The sequence below is a fragment of the Sceloporus undulatus genome, chromosome 1, assembly GCF_019175285.1.
Source record: "Sceloporus undulatus isolate JIND9_A2432 ecotype Alabama chromosome 1, SceUnd_v1.1, whole genome shotgun sequence".
Lineage (NCBI taxonomy): Eukaryota > Metazoa > Chordata > Lepidosauria > Squamata > Phrynosomatidae > Sceloporus > Sceloporus undulatus.
Window position 1 is genome coordinate 128,304,803 of NC_056522.1, and position 22,341 is coordinate 128,327,143.

Sequence of the window (22,341 nt, forward strand, 5' to 3'; positions counted from 1 at the left end):
AAAAGCTAACCTTGACTTTGCCCTTTTGTATAATGGACACCACTTTACTGTGCCATTGTATTTAATGAGTCTTGAGCATCACGAATTTTGTAATCCACATGGACTCCAGGAGCCAAACCCCAGTGGATACCAAGGCCCTGTGTGTCTACCTGGTTACTAGGTAGAAGTGGTCAGCCAGTGTCTGCTCATCAAAAACTGGTCTAGTACATCCCAGCAGAGGGTATTCTTCTCTGCTGCAGAAAATCACATTGTTACTTACCATGATTTCCCCCCCAGAAATAGGTGGTGGGTATCTAACCCAGCTAGGCAGTGTATTTTCACTGATATGTGGTGGTATGTTTACTTTCAGAATTAACTGACTAGAGGTCAACGTCTTCTCTTTTGTAGGGAGGAGGACTTTTTTTTAAATTCTGGGTTAAATAACAGGTAAACAACCAACCAATAATACAACACCAGTCACTTTCAGCTCATGTAGTGCTCAAGCATCCATCACATCAATGTCATAATCATGGGCACAATGAAAGAGAACACCATTATAACAACAATACTTTTAGATGAATCATGACAATAAACCCTTCCATAGATTCCTGTAGGTTGATAGTGGGTGAGAATCTGAGGCATTACTATTTACAAACTCAATAAAGGTTGGCAAGTGGCAAAAAAAAAAAAAAAAAGTTTGCGTAACTAACTGACATAGAAGGTTAGTTTTTCTGTGAGAACTAAAATGCACCGTCTGTTTTTCCATTGCGACAAACATGGTTCTTTTATCTCCTTTCCAATTATGTGCTATTTCTAATTTTGCTGCTAAGTAGCAGAAATTAATGAATTAAAGTTATTGTATAAGAAGTTATTATTTACCTTTATTGCATAAGGAGTTATTTAAAAATAGCTAACAGGGATTAACTTCTCACTTAGGTGTAGGAGGATTGTCCCTCCAGATTAGAAGAAAAGAGCTGGCAAGAAAGGATGATAGGACACAAAGAAATCATCCACTCTCTTGTTCTCCAACAACCAGAAGAAGTGTTATTCTAAAGCTTATCCTCTTGCTTGTTTTGTTAGAATTAAAGCACTTCTGGCAAAGAAAGAGAATAGGGCACTTAACAAGCAATGCTACTCTGTGGAGTCAAAATATTTTTGTTGAAAAGGGAATGTGGAAAGACTAACTGAATCCCTTGGAAAAGCAGGAGGGGTGTCCTCTTTGAGGGGAGGGGTGTCAGATGTAGGCTTGGGGAGCATAACCAGTAAACTGATAGACTTCTCAGGAACATTTTAGAATATGTATAATACCTAGCCTATTTGTTAAGCACCCCTGTATATCCTGCACTATATTTTGGGGTCTTCATATTTTCATTTCTCATATAAATGAAAGCCAGTGTGGTGGAATGTTTTGAGTGTTGGACTACAACTCTGGAGTCTAGGGTTTGATTCCCGACTGGGTTATGAAACCCGCTGTTGAGTTACTCTCTCAGCCCCAAGGAAAGGCAATGGCAAACCTCCTCTGACCAAATGTTGGCAAGAAAACTCCATTATAAGTTTGTTTTTAGGTCATAAGTTGGAAATGACTTGACAAAACAACAACATCTGGAGAAAACATGTTTTTGAAAGATCCGATGACTTTTCAGGAACACTAGGTCAGGTTCCTCCAAGTAATCTGCATTTCCTCTCAACTTGAGGCAAAGGATCTCAAACCACTACACCACACTCGCTCTTACCAAGCACATTACAGTTACTTTAAAATAAATGACCAATTTACATTACTCATCGCTTGCAGTTCATATTATTTATGGGGAAGTGAAGGACTTCCTAATACTGTCAGTCCTCCTTATCCACAAATTCTGTATCTATGGATTCAACAATCCATGGCTTGAAAAATACCCCCCATACCAAAAAGCAAACATTTGTTCTGCCATTTTTATAAGGGACACCATTTTACTACACTAGTGTATATAACGGGGCTTGAGCATCCATGATATATATACGCAGGGTCATGGAACCAAAATCCCAGCAGATACCAACTGTAAAACACTTTCAAATTTGACTTTTTCTTTTTTTAAGATAGTGGAAGAGAAGGAAGTACTATGTGTTCTAGCCTCCAGTATTAGAGTACAAAGAATAGATGATAAAGAGAATGTGAAGTAGGTCAAGTTATTGTGTGAACTACTGTCTCCCATGCAGCAGTACAGTAGTTCAATGAATCTGCCTTGCTTCTCTCATTTATTTTCTTTCCAGAGGGGATGGTGTACCAATGTATGGTAGCAAAGACAATCCACGCATAACATAAAACTGTGCCAATTTATTGAAAGACCTATTTATGATTCTTTAAATGGGTCAGAGATGTCATGTTGACAGCCTACAATTTTTCTCCATTTTGAAAAAAAGGGACAAGAAGAATCTCTACTTACAGTTCTTAAAAAGCAGGGATGGGAATTGTGTGACCTTCCAGATGCTACTGAACTGAAGCTTCTAGTACAGTATTACCATTAGCTATGCTGACTTGGACTGCTGAAAGTTGCAATTCAACAACATCTGAAGGACTCCACAACTTCCACCACTTTATTATAACGTCTAACAATACAGTCCTACAGATACTTAATAGAAAGTACATTTTGACATGATCAGTAGGACTTACGCCAAAGTAATACCATGCAAATTAATACGTTAATTGATAAAACCAAACATCCAGCACTATACATGCATTCACATTTGTACCTTATTAATTAAATTTATTTTGTCCAAAACCAAAACTGAACTAGATCCATTTGGACTATTTTATACAAGCTCCAGATAGGATCCTGATTGTCTCAATTCAATTCTGGAATGGAACAGCACAATCTGAAGTAATTTGGACTAATGTGGAGGTTTGGGCATCAAAAATAAGGAAGTGGGGAAGTTTAAGTCTCCAACATAAATGTACAAGGAAAACAACAAAGTGGTATGATTTAGAAGAGGAAAGGAGCTGTACTTTGTTCCTTGATGGCTGCAATATACAATCTGGGACAGTAATCTTGCCCTCTCCAACCACAGTACTTAGGGCAGTGAGAGACTGAATGAAGTCATTTAAGTTATATAGTCAATTATCTCCTGTGTTCCTTCATTTCTTTACTAGATTTTTCTGTTAGTGTCATATCTCTGAAACAGCTCAGATGAGGGTTTGGGTGGATGCTCTTGTTGTCTAAGCTTGGTTTCTCTGAGTGTTTGTCCTTTCGTTTGCAACCTTTCCCCCCCTTAATCTGAATAGCCCAATTTGATCTTGTTTTTCCTTTTCTTGTTATTTTGTTAATTTCAGTTGTTTATTATATGTGAATCAATATGTGCTTTAGATAGTCAGACATATTCTTCTCACTCCCAACCTCATTGTTAGCTTTCTGATTTTCATTCTTAGTGTGACACATCTTTTGTTTTAAAAAAGCCCACCTTTCTAGTTCCATGTTACATGGATAATTTTTCATTCATCTAGTGTGCCAGGAAGCATACTTATTTTATTTATAAACCACTTTATAAATCACTTTTATTATTATATTGCATGTTTAATTCACAGTATGAAGCAAAGCAAAGACTAAACACCATTTTGCCCATTTAATTCACATTAGTTGAGGAACAAAACATTTAATTTAATTTCTATTCACTCTCCTCATTAGTTAAACTTGTGTATTACTTATAGTTTCAACAATTATTGACCATTATATCATCTTGAAAACATCCAATCTCACCAGATTTTGGAAGTAAATCAGATGAAGCCTACTTAGTACTTGGATGGAAGAGCCACAGGGAATATATTCCATGCTTCTCCATAGGACTAGGAAAGAATCCTTCCTGAAATCCCAGAGACCTGACATCAATCAATGTTGGCAGTATTTGACTAGATGGACCATAGTTTCCTATGTTGCTATTTTTATTACTGTTACATCTAATTATTAAATTAATGTAATCAATCATAAAGCATCTCTGTAGTAGTAATATCTATGTGGTGCTCCTAGGCCAGAGGGAGGCAAACTGGTTTGCGATCACCATGGTTCAGGATGCTGGTGCTGGGAGCACGTCTGTTTCTATTGTCAGAAAAATTCTAGCTGAGACTGAAGATCAGAAGGAAGCAGAAGACATCAGCACTACAATCTCCATGGCACCCAGCAGTAAAAGACTGGTGATAAGGGTGCATCTACACTGTAGAAATAATGCACTTTGACTGTCCTACAGAATCCTGAGATTTCTAGTTTTGTGAGGCATAAGTACACTTTGGCAGAGCAGCTTGATGACCTTGTAAAACTGCAAATCCCAAGTTTCCATAGGATGGAACTACAGCACTTAAAGTGGTGTCAAACGACATTTTTTTTCTACAGTATAGATGAACCCTGAGTAGCAGCAGAAAACTCAAGAGCATTGTCTGGAAACACTATGAGGTGAGAGTGGATCCCAAGATTACTATCTGACTTCATTGTCAGCAGTTAATGTACAGGGGTAAATTAACAGGGCAGTATGGTACCAGCAGCCTGCTCTAGTACTTCAAGAAGCAGAACTAAGTGGTGTGCTGAAAACAGAAGCAGAAAACCCCCAGCAGCCGAGCAACAGTCGCAAGATCTATAGGGCAGGAATAAAGAGTGCTCAGTCTCCTGATAGTATCTCTCCCTCTCAGCATTCAAGAAGCTTAGGAAGGCAAAACAGGAGGAAAAATTATTATTGTTCAAGGCATTTACAGCCCCATTATATACCACATCTGACATGCAGAAGTGTCATGCTTTCAGTGGGATTAAGTGTCCTGAATTCTTCATGGGACTGAGCTGTTAACTGGGACTAGAGAGGTTTATAATGTGAGCTTCATTTATGCAAACAGCTGTGATCTTCAGTGAATATATCAAGTCTATGTAAGTGAAATATGCTTTATAATTCTTTATAGTTTGCAAAACTCAGATAAATTCTGTAGCTTTTAAAAATATATTACCTTAAGAGGTTTGATTCTCAAATTTAATTGGGGAGGATGATTGTTTCACTACTAACTATTTAGTCTTTATTCTACTTTGGCAATGCCCCACAAGGCACTGTTTCTCCTTTATTAGAAGCCTCTCAAACCTGATATGTTTTTAACCTTCCCTCCTATTCTGTTCCACTTCAGTGCAAGTACTCTTTTTTCTCAAGACATTATCACAACAGCCTGCAGTCCCACCACAATCCCACTAGTTTAAGAACAGAAGAACATACTGGGTTAGCATAATTTTTTACCACACTTTCCCCCATGACAGTAATTGCTCATTCCTGTGTAAATGTGCACATGGCAACCAGCTTTGGGAAGGTATTGGCAGCCAGGGCTGTTCTTCCTTCCTGCTACTGAAGCTCAATGCTGCTGTGTGAACATTCACACAGCAGCCATGTGTTTTGTGAGGAAATGGGAGGACAAGCAATCTTAGCTGGCAACAGCTTCCCAAAGCTGGCTCCTGTACGAATTTGCACACAGCAGCTGGTTTTGGGAAGATACTAGCAACTATGATAATGGGGAAGGGGAGAGGAAGAGAGGAGCAGAATCATGGCCACTTACACTACATGACTGCCCAAGAAGAGGAACTGCAGTGGCAGAGACCTAGTGAACCATGGCAGAAATGGAACAGCAATGAGAATGAGAACCTATTGATGGGTTTTGCCTATCAATTAAAAGGTGCACTGCTTGGGCCGGCTTGGGGCTGGAGTCGGGGTGTAGCATCTCCACAATGCAAGCCCTGGCTCTGCCCCCAGGGCGGCATGATGCTGCGCACCGCACTGCACAGCGTGTGGCATCACAACGCTCCTCCGGCACTGCATACATACAATGCAGTGCTGAAGGAGTTTGCAAAGCCGCAGCAATGTGGTTATTACGTCCTGCAAAGGCCAGATTGGGGCTGCAGCGTGTGATTGCTGCAGCCCCAATCTGGCTGGAACAGGGGTAGCTGCATGCTGCCCCTTCGGGAGTGAAAATACTGAATCCACTACCAGTACACACCTCTGTGTTCAGTTTAAGGTATGGACAAAAAATGCAAGGATAGGGGCATATTCATCTAATGCTGTCACAGAAGTATGAAAGGGCTGCAAGCAGTGGATATTTGGTATTGCCACATTTTGCTCAAGAATGTAATTTTTGCTGGCCTGATCAATATCCTCAGGAATTTTAAAGTGCAATACTATGCATTTTTACTCAAGAAGTATGTCTTCACAGTTGTCAAGTGAAGCTTACTCTCAGATATGTACACATAGGTTAGCAGTCTCAAAGCTGAATAAAGCCCTGAGCACAGTATCCTGCATTAGAAAAATATTCTTAAGCACCTAAAGTAGTAATGTGTGAGACACATAATGCTATAGTATTTTCACCTGGCATACCCGGGATATTGAAATACGCCGTGTTTAATCTGTTGGGATCATCTCTCTTCCAAAACTGATAAATTATTAAGAAGTGCCTTGAGTGATTCTTAGGCTATAATGCCAAGAACACTTCCTAGAAATTGAGCCTCCTTCCATTCAGTGATTTATGTCTTAGTGAGCACAGTGAAAGAGCATGGATTTTATACCTTTCTTTTAAAATGATCAGGCAATGTGTGCACATTGTTTCTTTAGAAATAACATCTGGATTCCCAGGACTGGATTATTGGATGTTTTTGTTTTTGTTTAATTAGGTCTTTCTGACACATCTAGCATATAGTGATGAAGATGATAATGGTGTGGTATAGAGGTGTGGGCTTTAATATTTATGCTCACAGGCCTAGTTCCAATGCATAATGTGATTAGTTGAATAAACTTGGGAGAATCTCATTGAATATGCCAAAGAGTCTTTTGCTTACAACAGCAGTTCTCAACCGGTGGGTCACAACCCCTTTGGGGGTTGAACAACCCTTTCACAGGTGTTGCCTAAGACCATCGGAAAACACATATTTCCGAAGGTCTTAGGAACCAAGACACTGCTCCTGTATGGTGGGGGGTCACCACAACATGAGGAACTGTATTAAAGGGTTGCGGCATTAGAAAGGTTGAGAAACACTGGCTTACAGCTAAGGTGGGCAGCTTTGGGAGGCTAAGACCCTCATTAGCCACCTAGCAAACCTTGGGGTCCCCATCCCCCCACTCTACTCCCCATATAAAAATAAACAAACCCCAAACTTTTTTGACCCCAAATGAACTCTAGGGATTGTGGGCATTTTCTCCAAGTTTTTAAGTCCCCTTCTGGACAATTTTAGACCCAGGAGAGGTCTTTTTGCAAAACAAGAAGTATTTCTGGTTTACTAGTTTTAAAAAGTCCTTTCCTGGTCTTAAAACAGCTTTGGGGGATTTGTTAGAATGCCCTCACACCTTCTAGAGGGCATTTTGGGACAAAATTCTATATTTTTAATCTCGGAGGGTCACAAAAACAGGCTGTACTTTGTCCACCCCTGTTATGGCAATCTGTCATGAGAAAGGGCAAGCCTCTTTCAAAACAGAGATTCACAGTGCCATTCTACTGTGCATGCTTACTCAGATATATATTGTACTGTGTTCAGTGAAAGTTACTCTCGTGTAACTGTACAAAGAATTTCAGCCTGAGAAACAGTTTGTGATACAATGTGGTGCCTGTTCATTTCAAGACAATAAAAAATTCAGTGGGAATGCCGAGACCCTGGAGTGCATCTGAGGTAGCTGTTTGGATCCAAGTCTCCTTGCTTTTCAACAAACGCAGTTACAGTCATCCCTTCTGATTCACAATAATCCATTCTGGACCACCACCCGCCCCCCATGAATTGGAAAAATCGGCAATATTGGAGTCCCATTGATTTCAAAGGCCACATGCTCCTGCACACAGGCTTGTGTGTGCGGCGCATGCACATACACCATTTTGTTCCCTCCCCGTTTGGTGTCCATGAGTAATCAAGATCGCAGATCCAAAGTCTGTGAACAAGGAGGGACGACTGTATATGATTTAATTCTGGCGTATCTGCTCTGATTTAGTAGTGACCAATTATTGCTTTTTAAAAGCTGCTAGATTTTAATTGGGGAGAGGTTGCAGCAGTTAATGATAGAAAGCTTTGTCCTGACATAATTTTTAATTCAGCTGGGAAATGCTTGCTGCTAACTGTTATGCAGAACATCGCTTGCCCTGTGTCAGGGCTTTCTCTATTATGCCTGTCATCCCTTCTGGAATTCACTGTTCTTGGCATGCTATCAGAGCCAAAGTCTAATGACCTTCAGGGTACAACGCAAGGCACACTAATTTTATACTGACTCCTTTGTTCTTAATTCCTCTCCCAATTAATACAATATCTCACTTATGTAATCATCTGTGTATGCATTCAAACATTCCTTGACTAGGAATTTAAACTTTATGAAATAGTCATTGAAGAAAGTGCTGAAACATGCCTGAATGGTAGGCTCCTTCCCCTGCCTGAGTTCTCCCACATACTGAGAAAATAGCCCAACCTCTTTCTTTCCCAGCAGCGTAAGAGCTCAGTATCATGCCTCTTCTTCCACTGTATCTCAACAGTGTGTCAAACTAGATTATATGCTTAGCACATTTATAGACGAGGTGCTCCCTTGAGTAGATACAAGATATCTCTTTGTCACTGCACATGATTGGCCTCACCTATGTTTCTTGCATTTAGCTTGTTTTGTTGTGTGATGGATTGTAATGATTGTTTTGTGATTGATTATTGCACAATAGACATATGTTGTCTTCAAAGAGATAGCTGTGTTAGTCTGAAAAATCAGTATGCTAAGGGATCTTTTAGCATCTTTGAATCTAACTGAAAGAAGTTGGTAGCATGAATTTTCATAGACTTGAACTGAACTGACATTCTCTCACACAAGCAACTTATATTGGTCTGTCTCTGAATTCTCCACTCCAAAACATGTATCTGAGGAAGTAGACTCAAGTCTACAAAAGCTCATGCCACCATCTTCTTTCTTTCAGTAAGTCTCAAAGTGCTACAAGATCTCTCTACATACGGATTCTACAGACTAACATGGCTATATCTTTGAAGACTAAAAACATATCTATTATGCAATAATCAATCACAAAACAATCCCTAGAGGCCCTCAGTGATGCCTAGTCATGTGAAGGGCAATTTCATCATATCTTTCCTCTTTCAGGGCCATTTTAGGCCCAGCAGTGGTTCTGGGACACAGAATTGACTTTTCAGTCACTTTTTGTTGGAAAGCAGGCCTCTCCTGGACCTAAAATTTGCTGTATGGAGGGCAAATGTGTATCCAAAAATGTCCCCACACTTCATAGGGACATTTGAGGCCAAAAATAGGCCCTGTACAAACGGGCCATTAAGCACGTACTGAGTACGTGCTAGGGTTGCCCGGAGTGTCCTTTTCAGATGCTCCCTAACCCTAGGCCGTACTCAGTACATCAAAATGGTGGTGCCCTGTCTACATGGGCGCTGCCATTTGGATGTAGCAGCTGCGTCATGTCCAAACAGCATGGCACGGCTGTTATGTCCTGGTGTTGCTGAAGGGCGCCTGTGGTGCCATTTCAGCGGCGCCGAAAGGAGCTCCAAAACGGAGCTCTTTTCGCACCAGAGATACTGAAGAGAAAGGGGCCGAGCAGCCCCTTTCTCTCTCTCCCCGCTGCTGTTGGGGTGTCCTTGGGGCATGAAGCCCCAAGGACACCCCTTTCCAGGCCGTGGGGAAGCGGCGTTTTGCCACTTCCCCGAGGCCTGGAAAAGCGGCGGATTGGGGTGGATCGGGGGCCTCCCATCGGGGAAAGGGGCGGTCTGTAGCCTGCTATAGTTTGTAAAAAAACATTTTAAAAATTGCCTGGCCCTGAGAGTGACAAAAGCAGTCTTAATGCCCATATGCAGCCCCTGGGCCACCTTTTTGCTGCCCCTGTTTAGAGAGTATACTCCACTTAAGGTTTCATGTGACCTCCTTACAAGAAGATAATAGTGTGAGTCTCCTTTATCTGCAATGCTTGGTACCAGAAGTGTTTGAGACTTTGGATTATTATTATTATTATTATTGGATTTTGGAATACTTGTTTTTGCATATACATTTGTTGTTGTGTGCCTTCAAGTCCTTTCTGACTTAATGACAAACCTAAGGAGAACCTATCATGTGGTTTTCTTGGCAGGATTTTGTCAGTGAGGTTTGCCATTGCCTTACCCTGAGGCTCAGAGAGTGTGGCTTGTCCAAATTCTCCCAGTTGGTTTCATGGCTGACTTAGGAATTGAATCCTGGTCTCCAGAGTTGTAGTCCAACACTCAAACCACTACGCCATGCTGATCCTATGAGTATACATACATTAGGAGATACCTAGGTCTAAACACAAATTTCATTTTAGTTTCATACACACTTGATACACATAGCTTGAAGGTAATTTTATACAATATTTTAAGATAATTTTCTTCCTGAAACAAAGTTTGTGTGCATTGCACCATCAGAAAGCAAAGGTGTCACTATTTCAGTCACTCATGAAAAAACATTTTGGTTTTTGGAATATTTTGATTTCAGAATTTCAAATAAGGGAAATTCAACCTATGGCTGCAGAATGCAAAGCTGAGTCCTTATTAAACATTCAGCACTCCTTCTCAATAAGAGAAGCAGGATGGTGTGTTACAAAATCTCTGTGTTGAGTTGTGCTTCTTGCTTGTTCTCTGTTAAGGCTTGGTGGATTCCAATGAAGCTGGAAAACTGATTGGGAGGTATAGTCGAGTTCCCTGAATACCACACACATGCATAATTTATGTATTGTTTATGCCACAAAGATTTCTGTGAGGTGTTCCAATCTGAAAAATTCTTGTATACTATTCAGCAGCTAATGTTAGGGCTTAGCTCTTGATCTTGTATGTTTACTTGGAGCTGTCCTATTGAGTTCTACTGAGTTTCTCTGGGGTATGTATACGTAGTACTGAAGATTTAAAACTGTTTAACATCACATTATACATATCAAACCTTTGGCATTATTAGTTTAAAGAATGATTCTCAAAGATCACTTCTGTCAGTGTCATGGTATATAAAATTACTCAGGATTAAGTTTTAGTTAATTCAGTAGGACTTGCCTCTGAGCAAATATGCATAGATCAGGCTATAGTATTCAAAGAAAATCCTTCTGGATTGGAGGATAGATTCTGTTTAGGAGAGTGGTTTTCTGCATGTTGTCTGGATTACATGTCCCCATTAATTTCCCCCCCTGTTAATTTCTTTCAGAGTTTGGAAATAATGTATTACAGGCTGTGACATTTTCTTTTGGGACTAACAAAGGGTTTATCAATATTATTTTTTTCACATTTTCCTCTTAAAGCTCATATATAGACTTTTAAAATAATGAGCATTTTTTTTCATAATTTTTAAACAAAAATTATTAATGTGAACACTCCCATTAAAAAATCATTTTAAGGTCTTATTTATCTAGCTTGGTAAATATAAACATTTTCTAAAATTGCTTTTAATTGGTATCTACAGATCTTCCAGTTTTGTTTTGACGTTTATGATGCCCTATTATTACAGCTTGTTCAACACTCTATATTATTTAACACATTGATTTTAAACAACAGCTAAAGGTTATTTTATGTGGAAAGTCTAGCAATGAGTTAATATTGATGTGTATGTATGCTTATCAAATAAGGTTTGTTGTTAAGGAGAAGGAAGAAATGGAGGGTGACAGATATCCTCCAACATTTCACAAATGAAAACTGTAGCACATGTGGCAATGTCAGAATTTGGTCAAGGTGGCAAAAATATTAATGAAGAAGAGCACACAGAACAGTTTGCTTTTACCTGAGTCTACTGCAAAAGGCTAGACTCCAGCCTCTCCTCTCCTCTCCTCTCCTCCTGGCTGAGAGCAAACTACTATTGCAATTTGACCTCAGTTTGCAGCAACTGAAGTAAGCTGAAAACATTGGGGGGAAAGTTGGAGAAGAAGAGAGAAACTGGGATATTTTAAAAGGAGCTGAAAAGTGGGCCGACAGAGGATTAATTGGGATCTCTCTTGCCAAATAGGTACATTTGGAGGGTACTGGTGATGTAAGGAAATGTCATTTAGCCTTGTCCTAGGATATTCATTTACTGGCTTTTGACTTCTATAGGTTCAAATTGGATTTGAGAAATGTCTTTTTACAAGGATTCTGCATATTTACTTCTGTCTCAAAGGCTGCCATGATAAAGGAACATAGGATAAATAATAATAAAAAAGCAGAGAAGCTTACTGTATATACTCTTGTATAAGTCTAGAAATTTTGGTCAAAAAGTGACCCAAGAAACATGAGTTGACCTATCCACAGGCCAAAGTAAATAATGTATTTTAACCCAATAGATGAGCCATCCCCTGGTGAAAGGAAAGAGTATAATCTGTCCTGAAAGCACTGATCCTGCTCTGCTCTCTTATCCATCCACTCATTAGTGTGAGCACAAACAGTTACGCTTGTTGGAATTTTGTAAGTTCTTTGGCATTGTTTTCCTATGTTGTATCCTATAGATTTTTTTGTTACATGCCCCTAAGTTTTACCTTTGAAATATCAATGGGTCATACCTATCAAAAACTGTAATTTTGGCTCCAAAACCTGCCCTCGACTTATACATGAGGTTGACTTATAGTCAAGTATATGTGGTAGTTTATAATGAGCCGCTGTATGTTAGCATTGGGGCACAGCAGTATAAGAGGTATAAGAGTAACATACTGCCATCTTTTGTATGCTTCAGCATATCCTACAACATTTCACAGATCAAAATCTCCCCAAATTACAAACTCCAGAATTCCATAGGATGATACAAACGCTGACAATTAGGGTAGGATCAACAGTGTTAACATTGTGTAGTTTAAAAAGGCTCCTGTTGTGTTTACTTGGGAAGAGGATAGTCTTCATTTGCACACACACATGCACACATTCAGAAGGCACTTTCTTTTCTGGCCTGTTTACTATCCAAGACCAGGCCAAGCTGGCCTAGCAAAGCATGTGATGGGATTTACAAAGGAGTTAGGAATCTTGAATGTGGTTTTTGTATGTGAGAGACAGAGATATTAAGACTCCACATATTATTATTGTCATTACATCATTATCTTGCTCTGCAAAACTATTTGTGTATTGGAAGTTTAGAATAATACCCAGTGCATTTGCTTATTGTGTTTCTGTGAATTATAGGTGAGGCTTACTGTCAACATTGGACAATCCCTCCTTCTCATCACACAACGGTTTGTCTCATTGTTGTATGAGAAGAGCACAAAATCCAAAGTCCACAGTTGAGTGATATAACTTTATTAGGACCAATGTAAATTTATGTGAATGTAAACATATTTAGGCTGTGAGTATGATATTGTACTTTAAAGATATAATTTTGATTTTGCTAGATGTTTATATCACTACTATTGCCATTACATTCAGTCATTCAGTGATATACAGGAATTACGATTTATGATTATTATTATTATGATTAGTATTATTATTAACCTTTATTTATAAAGCGCTGTAAATTTACACAGCGCTGTACATACAATCTTTTTAATTGGACGGTTCCCTGCCCTCAGGCTTACAATCTAAAAAGACACGACACAGAAGGAGAGGGGAGTGGTGGTGGGGAAGGGGCCTGTCTAGTAAGATAATACATATAAAATACATAGCAATACAGGAAATGATTGAATAAAACAGACAACAAAAGAACATCAAATAGCAAGTGACAATTATGCAATGCAATAATTATGCAATTATGAGCAACACTAGTACAAAAAACATTACTAAGGATTCTTTATGGTCTGGTACAGGAGGAGGTCCATGAGTCTGACAGTATGATTTACTACATTGGGTGAAACAAACCCTACTGACATCACTAATTCTCACTCTGGAAGGCAAGTTAGAACAGAGGCCTAGAACAACAACTGCTAACAGTTAAGTCCTGGTTATGGCAATGGATTAATGTGTAATTCATAGACACCAACTAGAAGAAAATGTATTTTTAGAAATCTGGTCAGGTTATATTAATGTGTGTGGGTGCCTAACCAAATTCATACCTTATGAATCTCCTTCTGCCCCCCCCCCTTACATTTTTGTTTGATTTTTTTTTTATAATCATACTTTCAAAATCCATTTTTAAAAAAGTCCTAGTTATAGCATTGCTAAATTATAAGTAAAACAGAAACAAGTTTCCATACTGGCACATTTTGTTAAAGGTCTTGTTCATCCCAAAGGTAAATGTCAGCATGAAGGAGCATGTAAGGAAACAGTAAATAAAAATCAATTTGATTTCTAGTAGCACACTTCTTGACTCTTCCATGTCTTGATACCATTTTGCAGTAGTCAAGAGCAACTCGGCTGCAGTGGTTGTGCTCAGTATTTTCTGATTATTTTTGCACCTACCCAGATCTAATTTTATATAATTTTAGAGCAGTTATAGAAAGAATCTTAGTAACAGTTGTTTTTAAAATACTTAGTCTTTCATAAGGAAAAATACAGTAATTCTGTAAAGGAGCAGACCCTATGGTATAATTTCATATCAATGAAATTATTTAAAGTATGCTAATATTTGCCACAAAAAAGCATGCCTTGGACTTGGCAAACCAGTCAGACTGTTGAAACCACAGTGGTGGAATCAGGAATGCAGAATTATTAAAGGACTCGTTCAGTTGCTAGAACATTCATAGAAAATGAGGCTGTTCACACCATTCCTTCATATTTTCAAGTACTACATCTTTTGAATAAATAACATTTTACTTTCTCTGATCAATTTCTTTCAAAGCCAATAAGGATAGTGGTGTTCTGTTCACTGGTTTGTTGTTGTTGCTGTATGCCTTCAAGTTGTTTCTGACATACAGGGACCCTATGTGGTTTTCTTGGCAAATTTCTTCAGCGATGGTTTGCCACTGCCGTCCTCTGAGGCTGAGAGAATGTGACTTGTCCAGGGTCACCCAGTGAGTTTTATGGCAACCGGGGATTCGATTCTCCAGACTCATAGTCCGATGCTCAAACCGCTACACCATGCTGGCTCTTTCTATCTATTGGTAGCTATATTTATTTCACTCTACCCCCCCCCCCCCCATTTCAGATAATTGATTAAGGATCTACTTTACTCACAGAGCCAGTGTCATGTAGTGGTTTGAGTGATGGACTGGGACACTGGGAGACAAAGGTTTGAATCTCCACTCGGACATGGAAACCCGGTGAGTGACCTTGTGCATGTTGCACTCTCTCAGCTTCAGAGGAAGTCAAAGGCAATCCTCTGGACAAATTCTGTTAAGAAAATCTTGTGAAAGGGTCACCTTACGGTTGCTGACATAAGTCAGAACTGACCTGAGGGCACAGAGCAACAACAAAACTCCAATAAACTCAGTGAGACATAAGTTTGAGTCAATACAGGATTTTAGTGTGACCTTCACAACAGCCCTATGAGCTTATTGAAACACCAATGCTGTTCCTGGAACTTCATGGTTTATCTCAGATTTCCCATATTAAAAAAAAAGTATAAGAAAAGTACAGCTTTATACAGTACAGAAACCCGGTAGTACAGTCAGGCTCAATTATTTCATAAGGCAATACACAGAACCAAGACAAGTTTAGGCCTGTTTGCTGGTCCCAGATACCCTATCCTCAGCATCTGGATTTGGACCTGAAGGAGCAATATCAAGTGTGAATCCATGGAGAAGATCTTCTAAGAAAACAGCATTGTTTAGTATGATTTCTGATCATGTGGTCCATCTTTTAGATTTCAGTTCCTGGCTTTGCGGAGTATAGGCCAATATAAAATACTGTTTACTATGATAAGACATTGTTAACTATGGGCTGGAGTGGATAGGCAGGAAGAAGCAGTTCAATCCTGCTTTTTCCCAAAGTGGGTCAAAACCCTGCTGTCTGCACAACCCACTCCTAAGGTGGGTCGAATGTACATGACCTGACCACATGGTGTGGCATCAAGCCACCCTGCTGGGTAATTTTTTTTGTTGCTCCCCACCATACATGCGTGCCGTTGCATGAACACATCACTGTCAACCCTTAAGTACCTCCCACTGCTTGTCCAGATACTTTCCCATTGGAGAGCCATCCTTTAATTGGCCACATAGTCAATGTGATGCTCTACCTGTACATGGCATTGGTGCATCAGTGTGCACGTGATATTGGGCAAGTTACACTCTCTCAGCTTTAGAGGATGGTAATAGCAAACTTCCTTTGAAGACTTGCCAAGAAAATCCTATGATAGGTTCTCTTCAGGGTTGCCATAAGTCAGAAACAACTTGAAGGCACACAACAACAACAAAGAAATATATATTGGCGGAGCAATATTTTGTCCCAGTTGTAAATATTTGTTTACTAGTAGAATGATTCATAGGATTGGGCAGTATGTTTTTAAATTAATGGAAAATAAAGTAGGGTTAGAATCAGGTATTATTTTTAACTCGTAGTTTGCTACTAATGTATTTTTGCTTCGTTTCTCCAATTCTGAATTCTCAATTTTTAAAATAGTGTCCTATATTTAATACAAAGTGACATAATACTGCTATTCTCACCGAAGTCTTTGCAGAATAAATATACTTCCTACTGAAAAGACATAACAATATTTTATGGTTTGATTCCTACTGTTTTATGTGATTGTATTACTATTTTCGAATAAGAATTATAGGTTGAGGCAATATTAAAGAAAACTGTTGTGATGATTTCAAAAGTCAAATATAATTCAAAAGTGTTTCAGTGTAAGTAATTTCAGGGACTCTTGATATATCCTGTGTCCTCTAGCTATAATGAGTATGAAACATACCTACAACAGCTGAATTTTGACTTCACCTGTTATTTGGGCATAATACATTTGTTGCTAGCTTTTTAATGTATCCTGATCTCCTTGTCTGTTTAACATATCAGTAAAAGGTCTATTTTTATTACCCTAATTTTGCTTGGATTTTTTTATCCATGTATTTTACCTCCATAAGATGTGGCCTTATGATCCCGTGTTGATTCTGTTAGTATCTGAATGAGATGTACATCTATGATGGCATGTTAATGTACTGTACATTTGTGTCATGGCTTGATCATTGTGTATATACTTTGCATATGGGTAAAATATGTTGAGACTGTCATTTATGTCTTGAGAGGGGCTTCATACATCTGGGGATTATGATGATTCATTAAGATTTTAAATAATAATAATAATAATAATTAATAATACTTTATTTATATCCCACCGTTCTCCCAGTGTAGAGACTATAGATGATTGTTGTAATTAAGAATGAAGGAAGGGGCCATAGGTCTTTGCCTGAAAGGGACTTTACCCTGGTAGCTTGATTTCTCATCGCCTAATATATATGGAATATTGTACAGATGGCCCTCAGTATCCATGGGGGGTCCATTGTGGAAACCCCCCCCCCACAGATACCAAAATCTGCAAATGCTCGACTCCCATTGTCCCTAATGATGCCATGACCACATGTCCTTACCACCATTAGGGACAATGGGACTGAAGCTCTGGCTCTGGCTCTGGCTCTTCCTACTGACAGGGCACAAGCCTCTGCCTCCGAACTACCAAACTCCTCAAATCCATGGATGGCAAGTCTGTGAATACTGAGGTCCCACTATACTCCATTTTTCATTAACAGAAAGTGGTGGTGTGCCAACAAGGCATTACTTTAAGGTGACAGACAAAATGTTCTCCACTCCTGCTCCACATTCAGAAGATGATTGAACTGTTCTGTAATTTTCTTTCAAGTCCATTCTAGTCTCTACCACAGGATTTTTTTGGTGAGGGGCAGTGTATATTCAGAGGTGGTTTGCCATTGCCTTCCTCTGAGGCTGAGACAGTGTGATTTGCCCAATATGGCCCAATGGATCTCCATGGCCAGGCTGGGATTCAAACCCTGGTTTCCCAGAATCCCACCCCAACACTCAACCACTGGTTCTTACAATATTATTCTTATTTCCTATCTTTTTCAATCCCCCCCCCCAGCACCTTTAATGGACTGATGACTGAACCCTGCAAAATGCTCAACCCATGGTTGCTCAACTCTTTTATATGAATGTTGCACTTAAATCCCCTAGTGCTTTAACAAAAAACTCCTTGAAATCTTTCCCAAATATTTATGAGGGCACTCAGTGGCATAGATAATATTGTTATGTCTACACATTGAAAATCTGATGAAATATCTTTTTGTTGTATGGGTTTATGGAGAAATATATTCCTTGTTGGTTTCTTCACAATAAATAAAATGCCTACAGGGAAATTATCTCTGTCAGAAATATATCTTGTTACTCATTGTGGTGGTTCTGCTTTTAAATGTGTGTTCCTTTTATCCAATCACTCTTTATAATTGTCTTTATCCTCTGATAATTGGGTATGTCAGCAAACAAGCTGTATTCTATAGCATTCATACTGCTTTGGATGGTGGATTTGGGGGGGATTTTTGGCTAGAAGAATTATTCATTTTTTGTTGTGTTTTCTGATAAGGAAGGTACCTAAGAAAATCTTTTTGGTGTCAGCAGTATTATCAATATATAACAAGGGTTCACTATGGACAATAGTCTCTATTGGCACCTAACGTACCTAGAATTTACTTCTGTGAGCAGGGGTGGGCACACTGGCATCCAGAAGGATGTATGACCAGATTTTCTCCTACTTTGGAGCACGGGAAGATGGCAGTATGCTATTATGGCTACTATATTGGGTGAGTAAAAGTGACATTGTGTTACTCTGAGCCAACTTTGTAGTCCTTTTGGTGATTCATTTTACCCTTTTGGTATGGGTGGGGAAAACTGAATTTATAAGTGTCCAAGAGCTGCTGGGATTGTTTTGTGCTTTTTTGGGGGGGGGGGCAGGCAAGGGGAGCTGAAAGGGGGACGGTTCAGCCATATTTTCCCAGGAGTACAATGGTCTTGGAGGATAGTGGGTGTCCCAAAGGCTGCACTAAACCCCTCAAGGACTGCAAGTAGCCTGTGGGCCACATGATTACATACTTGTTTTAGAGTAATTCAAGGATAAAGTTCCCCCTGTAGCTAAAGTGTGAGCAATGGCAAGTAATATATGTGACCAGAATTCCTCATAGTTAGCATGACTGTTTATGCAGTATCAAAATAATGGCATATCTGTTCACAGATCAAAGCTATTTTGAAGAGAGCTGAAACTTCTTTAGAGGGGAGGGGCACCTGCAACAGAGGCTAGGAACATGGTTTATATGTTATTCCTAAACCAAGAGAGCAATATTAGCATTTGATGGATGCAACATTATGCTGGAAGGATGCAAGACTGTATGACTATCAAGAGATTTCTGATGGAAAACCTCAGGCTGTTTTTCCAATCCCCAATATGTCCTGAATCCTCCTCCCACAAGGTCTTAATTTTTTATGCCCTAGGAATTATGTGAAATTTATTTATTTCATTTGTATGCCACCTTTCTCCCAAAGGGGACCTAAGGTGGCTCACAGGTGAAAAAAAAATGCTAAAAACATAACAATAAAATTTAAAAGTTAAAATAATATAAAACATTATACAAAATTGCATTAAAATATACAAAAGCTAAAAGACATAACCAAAACACTCATGCTCCATAAAAGCCACCCTGGTATGATTGTATGTGGAAAGCCTACTTAAATAAGAATATCTTAGTTTGTCATTGAAAGTCAAGCAGGGAGGAGGCAGCCTAGCCTCCTGTGGAGTTTGAGAGGATGGGACCAGTCGCCAAGAAGGCTCTCTCTTTTGGCCTCACTAAGCAAGCCTGCAATTGGGGGGGGGGGGGGAGAAGGAACTGAGAGAAAGCTATTCCCCAAAGATCTTAATGTTATGGCAGGTTTGTATAGGAAGATACGGCTGTTCACATAATCTGCACCTAAGTCATATAGGGCTTTATAGCTCATAAATGGCACTTTGAATTGTGTCAGGAAACGAACTGGTAGCCAGTAAAGCTGTTCAAGTAGGGAGTTGTATGTTCCCTATAATGGACCACAGTTAGCATTCTGGCTGCAGCATTCTGAGCCCAGTGAAGTTTCCAAACAGTTTCCAAAGACAGCCTCATGCTTCACATTAGCCCAAACAGGATCAAGGCCTCTATCACCTTAGCCAGATTTGGCATTTCAAGAAATGGGCACACCTGGTGCACTAGTTTTAAATGTGCAAATGCATTCCTGGCCACTGCTGAAATCTGGGCATCCAGGCTCAGAGTCCAAGAGGTGTTAGCCTGAGATTTCAGATGGAGTGTAACCCCATCCAGCACTGGCAAAGTCTCTATTCCCTGACCTGCCTTGCTACTGACCAGAAGCACCCCGGTCTTGTCTAGATTAAGTTTCAGTTTGTTTGCCCTCATCCAGTCCATTACTGACAGCAGGCACTGGTTCAGTACAGAGACAGCTTCCTTGGGGTTAGGTGGAAAGGAGAGATAGAACTGGGTGTCATCAAGAATATTCTCCCTCTTCATGTACAGTGGTACCCCGGGATACGAAAGCACCGCCTTACGAAATTTCCGGGTTACGAAAAAAATCAATAGGAAAAAAACTGTTCCGGGTTACGAAGGTTATTTCGGGTTACGAAAAATTTTTTGGTGCTTTTCGGCGCTATTTCGCACGAAATCGCGGCTTTTCCCCATTAGCGCCTATGGCTTTTTCGGCTTGCGAAAGCTTTCGGGTTACGAACGCGGCGGCGGAACGAATTATTTTCGTAACCCGGGGTACCACTGTACTCCAAAATGGTACTTGTAGGGGGATTTAAGTTTCTTCTTATTTGTAGTCAGGTTATTGGTGGCTGTGTAACCATAGCTGATGGTGGATGGGGACAACTGTAGTGTAATCTTTTTATGTTGCGAAATATGTAAGGTTGTATACTTGCAGTATGGCTTCACCATTTTGAGTTCATTGACTCCTTCCAAGTCACAGGCCTATATCTCATATCATGTTGTTTCTGTTGCAGTTCACTTGTTTTGGAGGGAACAACTTCTTGGCCATGTGGGGACAAGAGACAAAGGGCAATAAAAGTCAGGTTGTAAAATATCAGGCCCATTAGCAACAGAATAGTAACTTCTCTTGAAATCCAGGTAGTCCTTGTCCTGAACAAAGATAACTGCTTCTAAAAAAAATGATGGAATTCTTTGGCGCAAGAGGCTAGATTGGCTCACTTTTTTACTATGATTCATAATATGGTCAAGACTTTCTTGTTCAAGCAGTTATTTATATCTTGGGTTTTATATAATGTTGTATTTATATTTATCTGTTTTTATTATATTTTATAATGGTAGTGTTTTAATTGGTTTCAACTGCTATTAGCTGCCCCGAGTAGTAATATAAACAATAGTAGGATGAGATACAAAAATGTGTGCATGTCAGTCAGTCAGGATGAAGGATTGCAAGTTGGACTTTGGAAGGAAAGAGGAATGATCGTGAAAATCCAAACTGAAATTTTAATTCTGGTGGAGAAAGGTTTCCCTTATGCATCCAGTTCATATAATAATGCACAGAAGCAAACAGTTCATATAGTAATTTACAAAAGCAAGGCAAGACCATTTATTTCACATCAAATGGGAAGAAGAAAACATTGTATTATGTGTATGGCTACCATTATCTATGTATTTTATGATCAGTTAATTAATTCAGTGTATGAAAATTTGAAGCTAAATAGTTTTTCCAGGTAAATAATAAATTCCTTATGTGCACCTTAGACAGTTCAAAACCTGAATAGTGGGTAGGTCAGTGGATAGGTATTTAAGCTCTGCCATTAAACATGTTGGATTCTTACAAGTCCATGCAATTTTGTTGTTATATTTTACTCTGTAGTATGGATGAATAGGCCAGAAAAAACATCAGTTTCTGGAATTCCTCTGTGTATTAGGCAAATATATTGGAGATGTAAATGACTGATGCTTGTGAGGAGGTGGCAGAAAATGTCTAGATTTCTTTGAATAATGCTACCTGCCCAGAATGTGTATAGTTCTTATCTTTATGCCAAAAATAATGTGACAGCAATTCTCTCCAGAGGCTGTTAGCTGCATTTGTACTTCACAACTTCACTCAAGACTGGTAGTATAAACAAAAATCACATTTTCCTAAATGCTACTGGCAGCAAAAGGAGGATCTTGTATATTGAAATGTGAGCCTCTCTATAAACTACTACAGTGTTGTTCTAAAAATATAAGCAACACTCTGGAATGTTAGTTATAGGGAAATTGCCATTAATAAAGGCATGACAGACCTCCCCCTGGGGAGCCAGCAGGAATGCTGAGAAGAAAGACAGTCAAGAACAGAAATCCTCTGAAGCCTAGGGAGATTCTGTGTTTTGTGAAGTACAGAGGGAAAATTCTGATGGCAAACTCGTTTCCTCCTTTGTGCTTTCTTACAGAAGTTATTAGCCAGAGGCCTTTTAGACAGAAGGAGAGAAATCACTTCATATACTCTGCTAAACCAGTGACACTTCAAGATCAGGGCTTGATCTCATCTACATATGCAAAAGAATGAGAAGGCAGGATCCTGG

General features: G+C 39.4%; 1 protein-coding gene and 1 long non-coding RNA gene across 2 annotated transcripts in view; one reads left to right on the plus strand and one right to left on the minus strand.

Moving 5' to 3' along the window:
• The window catches only part of COL9A1 (collagen type IX alpha 1 chain), a 169,076-nt gene that overhangs the window by 7,771 nt on the left and 138,964 nt on the right, over positions 1-22,341 (plus strand). The window lies entirely within an intron of this gene.
• LOC121919498 overlaps positions 1-22,341 on the minus strand; it is a 44,723-nt gene that overhangs the window by 920 nt on the left and 21,462 nt on the right. The gene's annotated exons all lie outside the window — the stretch shown is intronic.